Genomic DNA, 9,108 nt, shown 5'->3' with positions numbered 1-9,108 from the left:
TTCTTCCTAAGAAAATCCTGACTGAAAATGAAGCCAACACAAAGTAGAATAGACCCTTGAGATGGAGGAAAATTCCAGAAGCCATTGCTTGAGCACTGGACTCATCCTATGCAGACCTGAATTCTCTCTCTAGGCAAGGGGCAGCCATAGCAGTGTGGCCAGGACTTCTCCAGGACCCCCCAAAAGAAGGCCCTCCTGTGGTCAGAAGCAGGCCTGACCTGGGCGTTCATTCTCCTGGCTTTCCTCTGACTGACCTGTGACTGAGTTTCCTGAGAGCCCCATGTTGTGAGCGTCCTTTGGTTTTAACAAGGAGTAGCCACCCTTGACCAGTACCGCTGGCAACATAATTGTCTCCCCAAGGCCTTTAGCCTCCTTCCCCAAAAACCCTTCTCCATATACTCTGCCTCAGTCAGATTAGGGGTGGTGTAATTTGGAAAGTTACCTAGACAGCACTTCTGTCAATGTGCTGGTACCGTGGTCTGGAAACCCCAGGTGAACAGGCATCCTGCCACTTAAATGCCCGGCAAATATCTCATGCATGAGGAATCACCCCCAAACTTACACACAGGGCATCTGTCATAGAGTCCTCTCAAGCCAGAGGCTGTATCAGCAGCTGGACCTATGGACCTACACCAAGTCTTCAGGGCCTACTAAGATTGTTTTAGGTTCAACTAAATATTCACACTCACAAGACTGACATGGGCCACATTTGGCACCCATCTACTAGGTTATAGGACAAAACCCAAAGCTTACCAAAAGGATGACTTTAGATGTCCTAGTTCTATGATAACCCTTGGAGCATTCTAAGAGCTCAGCAGCCAGGAGATGAGACCCATGTCAGGCAGGTACAGGACCCACCCTGTCTTATATCTGCTAACCGATAGGATCAGAGCTTCCAAGGTCTCTGCAAGACGCAAGCCCAGATCTAAGAGTCACAGCTCTCAGGGAAGCCCAGCACAGCTTCCCTGTCAAGTATTTATAGCTCCTTTATAGCCCTTCCAGGTCAGCTGCAAGGTGCCAGTCAAAGGTCATTTTTAGCACAAGCAATCCCGCCTAGGAACATAGTTTGCCCTCTGTCATTGTCAAGTTACCAGGGGAACTGAGCTAGAGAGTTAACCAAAGATCAAATTCTCATTCAAAAAAAGGGAAGAGTTTTGTTAATAATCTATCCACAAAGTTAACAGAGGTGGGAAATACCCTCGGAAAACGTAGAGTGATTCTTTAAGAGAACTATGGTACCCCATAATTTAAACGGATACATTGGCAAAGAAGATCAAGGAAAACAAAGGTAAGCACAGCCACTTCCCTCCTAGAAGAAGAGGATCATTTCAGTGACAGGACCAGAGTCCTCCAGGCGAGGGCACCACGCGTGCGCTGCTCCCCTGCCGAAGAACAGTCAGAGCTCTGTCTCTGACCGCTGGATTCGCTTGGCCAAAGTAAAAAAAAAAAAAAAAAAATCCGATATTTTTATACATTTATCAGCGCTTCTTATACAGGCTGAACTTGGGCCTAGAGAAGGTGTTTTTTTCGTTTGTTTGTTTGTTTGTTTTTTCTGAAAAATCATGAGAAGAGATGTAAGAAGGTCTCCACTTCTGGTATCTCTGCCAATTGGACCCAGACTGGCATGGCCAAGTCTGACCTGTACACAGACAGGGCAATAGCCAGGAATCCCTTATAGCCTTCCTGTAGTGTGTGGAGGGGGAGGGCATGTGTGTGCCCACGTGTATACATATAAACACATATAAACAGTGAGAAGAGACCCACCAATGTGTCAACTTACCCGGTCTAGCAAGAAACCAAGAACAATGTATATTTAGCTTCCTTGGACACTTAGTGGCATTGAGAGCTGTCATTTAGTTATCAAACTGTGGCAACCTGGCAGAAAATCTGAGTTCCCTAGCATGTCATGTGGGTCATCATGTGAAGTGCTGTCTACACAGTAACCACCTTTTAGCATAAACTCCATAACCATCAAAAGCACAACCACATCATTATCAAAAGCCATAAATATTAGCTACATTGCTATAAATACCTCTAAGATCCACCATCACTGAGCCCTCAGTACCTAGAACCACAGGCCACTATTATCTAAAACCATAGTTAATACAACCCAGAGCCACAAAACTGACAATATCTGAAACTGCATCGTTACCGTCACCCAGAAACACGTGTCCAATAGCATACAAATTAGTGATTGTCACAGTAATGCTGCATAACAAACCAACTTGAAACTAAGTGGCTTTACAATCTTGAGGAAAAAAGACCAAGGCTGGAGATATCACACTTCTTGATTTTAAATTACACTACAAAGCCATAGTAATAAAAGTAGTACGGTACTGGCACACACAAAAAAATTAGACACATAGACCAATGGAACAGACCAGAATGCCCAGAATTAAATCCCAGCACATACATCCACTAATGTTTGACAAGGGAACCAACAAGACCCAATAGAGGAAGGATAGTCTCTTCAACAAATTACCAGAAAAACTGGAGAAGCACATGCAAAGCAATGATATTGGACTCCAGTCTCACACCACTCACAAAAACTACACCAAAATGGATCATAAGACCTACTACTCCCAGAAGAAAGCATAAGGAAGAAGCTCATTGGTATTGGTCTTGGCAATGATTTTAAGGTCGTGAAGCCCAAAGCACAAACAACAAAAACAAACATCAACAAATGAGATCACATCAAACTCAAAAGCTTCTGCACATTAAGAAAAACAACAAAATGAAACAGCAGCCTACAGAATGGGACAAAAATTTTGCAATCCATATATCAGACAAAGAGTTAATACCAAAAATATATAAAGAACTAATACAGCTTAATGAAAAACTTATTTTAAAATGGGCAGAAGAACTAAATTGACATTTCTTCAAAAAGGATATAAAAATGGCCAACAGGCACATGAAAATATGCTCCACATCACTAATCATCAAGGAGACACGAATCAAAACCACAATGAGGTATCATTTCATTGTGAAGAAGACAAGAAACAACAGGCGCTGGCCAGGGCATGGTGGAAAGCAAACACTTATACACCATCAATGGAAATAAAAATTAGTCCAACCACTATGGAAAACAACATGGAGGTTTCTCAAAAAATTAAAAATAGACCTACCATACGATTTAGCAATTCCACTTCTGGGTATAAACCCAAAGGAAATGAAAACAGGATTTTGACGAGATATATACACACCCATGTTTATCACAGCATCAGTCACAATAGCCAAGATATGGAAACAACCCTAATCCCCATCAATGGATGAATGGATAAAAAATATACACAATGGATTATTATTCACCATTGGGAAAGGAGGATATCCTGCCCTTTGCAACAACATGAATAGAAATTAAGCATGTTACCCTAAGTAGGATGTAAATCAGAGAGAGAAACACAAATACAATTATAATATCACTTATATGTGAAACAAAAAATGTCAAACCTGAAAAAAAAAAAAAACAGAGTAAAATGGTGGTTACCAGGGAATAGGGGATTGGGGGATAAGAGGAATGGCATTTCAGGATACAAACTCTAACAAGTAGCAAATAAGCCATAGAGAGCTTTGTTTTTTCCATTTTTTAAAATTGAAGTATAGTCAGTTTTACAATGTGTCGATTTCTGGTGTATGGCATAATGTTTCAGTCATACATATACATGTATTCCTTTCCATATTCTTTTTCATTATAGGTTACTACCAGACACTGAATATAGTTCCCTGTGCTATACAGTATAAACTTGTTTCTAATGCACGGTGTAATGAATATAGACAATAATATTGTACTATAATGATGTAATGGGGTAAATATTGTTTCAATGGCAATCATATGACAATATATAAGCTATCAAAATAACATGCTGTACGACTTAATTTACAAAATGTAATATGTCCAATTTATCAAAATTTGAAAAAACTTCAGTGGCTTTAAGCAGCAATGATTTATAATTGCTCACGATTCTACAGATTGAGCAGGGAGTTCTTTGGTCTGGCCCAGGTTCGGCTGATCTTAGCTAGACTTGTTCATTGGCTGCAATCAGTTGGTAGGTTAACTAGGAGCTGGCTGAGCTAGGATGCCCTCAGCTGGGATGACTCAGCTCTGCTACAATCTGTCGCTTGCCAGCAGGCCAGCCCAGGCTTGTTCATGTGGAAGGAAAAGGGACTGTGTGAGCAGAAGTACACAAGTCCTCTTGAGATCTAGATGGAGAAACGACATGTCATCTTAGCTACCTTCTACTGCCCAAAGTAAGTCATAAGGTGAGCCCAGATTCAAACAGGGGGAAATAGACGCCACCTCCTGATGGCAGCTGTTGCAAAGTCCCACTGCCAAGGGTGCATGTTTAGGGATGCGTGGAGAATTAAGGCCATTTCTACGATCTGTCAGTCAAACCACCGATACCTTGAAACATGGTACCATATGTTCTTGGAACTAAAAGGGACACCAACACCCATTAGTGACAAATATTCAACATCACAATTATGTCACCTTCACACGTCACCCAGAAACAATATACATCTTAACATGTACCTTTATCAACTACCTAAGCCTGTGTACCACAACATTACAGATTAAAACACCTAAATCAAAGACTCCTTTCTCCTCTCTCCTCCTTGCTGTTTATCTATTTTATATATAGTAGTGTGTATCTTGCAAATAAGTCATGGCAGGCTTGGGGGCTCTGCTCCCCATTAGCTGTGACCTGTGAGAAGAAATCAGGAAGTTATTTCAATTATACTTATTCTTCCCAACTCTCTAAGAAATACAAGAGCATTTTTTAAATGCCATATCCTGACAAAGTGATCCCTGAGAGTAATCAACAAAATATATGCAAGCATTCACTTTTTTTGCTGTTATTTTAAAATATGTAAGCATGGTTTTTCGAAGTCATTCCAACAAATAATGTGTCAACTCTCTTCCTGTGAAAGGATCAAATATACTTCTTTGGGGAATCTTCCATGAGTACATTTCCATAAAGTAAGTGTTTATTTTCTTGGTAAACAAATGTAATGCTTAGAAAAGGTTTCTTGGGAAGATGGAGAAAATGAATAAGGTTGAGTAATTGCTGATCATTACTGGAGGAATCAGAAACTACTTTATAAAACCCAAACATAAGGTGAAATGTATTATATCTAGTGAAATAGAACTCTTGGCACAAACTCAAGCTTAATGAGTTTTAGGATGTGGTTTTAGCAGAGCCAGGAATTTTCTGGGAGAACTCACATGAACATGAGAGCTGTCCTTTTTTTCTTTTTTTTTTTTTGTACGTATATTTTTACTGAAGTGTAGTCAGTTTAGAACATTGTGTCGATTTCTGGTGTACAGCATCATGTTTCAGTCGTACATATACGTACATATATTCGTTTTCATATTCTTTTCACCATAAGTTACTATAAGATATTGAATATAGTTCCCTGTGCTCTACAGAATGAACTTGTTGTTTATCTATTTAATACACATATCTTGATCTCCCAGTTTATCCCTTCCCACCCTCTTCTCCCTCTGGTAACCATAAGTTTGTTTTCTATGTCTGTGAATCTGTTTCTGTTTTGTAAATAAATTCGTTTGCCTTTCTTTCTTTCTTTTTTTTTTTTAGATTAGCATTTAAGTGATATCATAGGGTATTTTTCTTTCTCTTTCTGGCTCACTTCACTTAGAATGACAATGTCCAGGTCCATCCATGTTGCTGCAAAAGGGGCCGCTTGCCCTGACTCTAAGGTAGGCTCCAGGAAAGAGAAGGCACCAGGGCCTTCTCGCAGGCCTGTGTGCAGAAGGACAACAGCTCCAAACAAGCCAGATGTCCTCCGCATCTGCCAGATGGGGTCACTGAGAGCCATTTCTATCAGCACCTCTCATGTGCTGGTGACGCTGCCAGAGGTGAGTACCACTGATGGGGCCCGAGACACCGTTTTCTCAGAAACAAGCTCACGTCCTCACAGGTCAAATAGTACCAATAGTATATTCTGCTTAATTTTAGTTTTGTTTGTCCAGCAATGCTCTTAGTGAACTGTCCTGGGGGGTCCCTTCAGATTTCATTGTGTGATATTGGCTGCCTCTTCTTGGGGGCAGTAGCGAACAGCATGCGTGTAGCCGGGGAATCAGCAAGTGGCCCTTGAAACCATGAATGAAGGGCATTTGAGGTACAAGACAATATTTATATATTTTTTAATGAAGTATAATCTGTTTACAATGTTGTGTTAATTTCTGGTGTACAGCATAGTGATTCAGTTTTATATATATATATATATTCTTTTTCATATTCTTTTTCATTATAGGCTGTTACAAGGTATTGGATATAATTCCCTGTGCTCTACAGTAGGACCTTGTTGTTTATCTATTTTATATACAGTAGTGTGTATCTGCAAATCCTAAACTCCCAATTTATCCCTCCACCCCCCAGGAGACTAATTTTTTTTAAACTGTCTCCATAGATGTTATTTCAGGGCCACACTGGCCCAGCCACGTTCTCTAAGTTCCAATTATAAAACCTCATTCATTCAACAAACATTTGTTGCACACTTACTTTGTGCCAGGAATTGTGACAGTCTTCGTGGATAAAAGAGACACCATTCCTGCTCTAATATACACTCACAACTAGAAGCCAGGTAATAGATGAGGGCTCGTAAATGACCAGCTTGTGAATCACAGCTTGGGATAAATGCTAAGGAGGAATGAACAGAGAATGGGGCTGGGAAATGGGGGTGGGGGGCAGGGCAGCCTACTCTTAGTAAGTGTCAGGAAACAAGGCTCTAGAAGGTGACTCTGAAGCTGAGTTCCAAACGATGAGGAGAAGGCAGGCGTGCCAAGACCGGAAATAACAGAGGAAATCAGAAGTCCCTAAGGCAGAAAATGAGCCATTCGAGAACCTGTCAGAAGACACATGCGGCTCCAGCAGCAGGCCCAGGGGAGAGAAGCATGAGATGGAATCAGAAAGGGGCGTGGGAACCAAACAAAACAGGGCCTAGCCAAGGTCAAGATCATGGAGTTAATTCTCAAAGTGAAAAGAAGCCACAGGAAAGCTTTAATTCGAGTGGCAAGATCTCGTCTGCATTTTTTAAAGAGCCATCTTGTTGCTCGGTGAAGAATAGATTATGCCTATGTGATCATAGTTATTTAAATATCCTGACACAAACCAGCATATCAACAGAAACACCCCCAGAGTGATACTAATTTGGGCAAAGGGCCAACAAATCACCTCACCTCCATTTAAGAGTAAATACCGTCTTAACGCATTACCAGAAGCAGCGCAAGCCACACTTAATAGCGTGTGTTAATTTCCAGTTTGAAGCTTGGGCTCCTCCTGGTGGCCGATGACTGTGAGCTCCTTGGTGGTGTCAGTCTCACACAGTGACCGGCGACCAGCAATCTTTTTTTTTTTTTTTCCAAACCTACCTTGGTTAATAAAATGCACAAAGCCTCAAATGTAGGTTTGATATCTAATCAGTGCATTTGGAAAAATAAGTTTATCCAGATATACACTACTATATGTAAAACAGATAAACAAAAAGACCTACTGTAGAAGCACAGGGAACTATATGAAATAAATTGTAATCACCTGTAACAGAAAAGAATCTGAAAAAAAGAATATATACATATTAGAAAAAGAAACATATATATATATACCTAAATCACTTTGCTGTACATCCAAAACTAACACAACATTATAAATCAATTGCACTTCAATTTAAAAAAAATAAGTTTACAATTCACTATTACAAATTAGTGCATATATATATATATATACATATATATATATATACACACACACACTGCATAGTACATGGTATCATATGGTTACATTCCCACTGAACCCTACTGTTTGCTAAAACATTTTTGCCAACATCTGGTACAAATTAGAGTATGAAATAAAGTATTTGCCTCCCCTCAAAAATGATTTCATCAAATAAGGAATGTCTTTAACAAATCTGAAACAACACAACAAAAGGAAAAAATCTTAACAGTTCACCCTCAGACTAAAAAAAATGAAGTGAGGCATATTTATCTGCTGTGGAAGATGTGGATTCAAAGTAACCATCCTCTCCATTCACCACCACACACAGCTGATGACTGACAACTTGAATTAGAGAGAGTCCCAACCAATTGAGCATTAGGGACTTTTGAACTGTTGTATCCCTTACTTACTAAGAATTACAGCTTTGGAAAATTGTTCTCAGAGGCACATTTGTTTCCAAAAGTCTCATTTTCAATCCATTTTGATGTGTAGAAAGCTTTCATGGCATGAGACACCACTTGCAGATGCAAGCCAGAGGGAGGAGGGCAACCGGCTCGGCCCCGGAGAGCTGGGATGCTTCAACCCCGAGAATGGAGTTAAACCGTTACCACTTTATTTCACCTCGCACAGGTCAGAACGGCCATCATTAAAAGTCCACAAACAACAAATCCTGGAGAGAGTGTGGAGAAAAGGGAACCCTCCTACACTGCTGATGGGAATGTAAATTGTTGCAGCCACTATGGAGAACACTATGGAGGTTCCTTAAAAAACTAAAAACAGACTTACCATATGATGCAGCAATCCCACTTCTGGGCATATATCTGGAGGAAACTCTCATTTAAAGATCCTTGCACCCCAAGGTTCATAGCAACACTACAATAGCCAAGACATGGAAGCAACCTAACTGTTCATTGACAGATGACTGGATAAAGAAGTGTGGTGTATATATATATATATATATATATATATATATATATATATATATATAGACAATGGAATACCACTCAGCCATAAAAAAGAATGAAATAATGCCATTTGTAGCAACTAGGATGGATGTAGAGATAATCATACTGAGTAAAGTAAGTCAGATGGAGAAAGACAAAATACATAGAAAATAAACTTATGGTTACCGAGCAGGATGGGGTGGGGGGAATAAATTAGGATTTGGGGATTAGCAGATACAAACTACTATATATAAAATAGATAAACAACAAGGACCTATTGTATAGCACAGGGAATTCTATTCAATATCTTGTAATAAGCTACAATGAAAAAGAACATATACATGTATAACTGAATCACTTTGCTGTACGCCAGAAACTAATACAACATTATAAATCAAATAAACTTCAATGTAAAAGAAAATTTGAATAAA

General features: G+C 39.7%; 1 long non-coding RNA gene across 1 annotated transcript; it reads right to left on the bottom strand.

Annotated features, from left to right (window-relative positions):
* Nucleotides 1-7,760: 7,760 nt before the first annotated feature.
* Nucleotides 7,761-8,832, bottom strand: LOC116663200. The gene is made up of 3 exons (XR_004319372.1): nt 8,725-8,832; nt 8,053-8,061; nt 7,761-7,770 (listed from the first exon to the last, which is right to left on the bottom strand). It is a non-coding gene; the product is annotated as an uncharacterized LOC116663200 (long non-coding RNA).
* Nucleotides 8,833-9,108: the final 276 nt, after the last annotated feature.

Source organism: Camelus ferus, chromosome 1, assembly GCF_009834535.1.
Source record: "Camelus ferus isolate YT-003-E chromosome 1, BCGSAC_Cfer_1.0, whole genome shotgun sequence".
Taxonomy (NCBI): domain Eukaryota; kingdom Metazoa; phylum Chordata; class Mammalia; order Artiodactyla; family Camelidae; genus Camelus; species Camelus ferus.
Note: the sequence above shows the minus strand (reverse complement) of the source record. Positions and strands in the feature narration are given on the sequence as shown.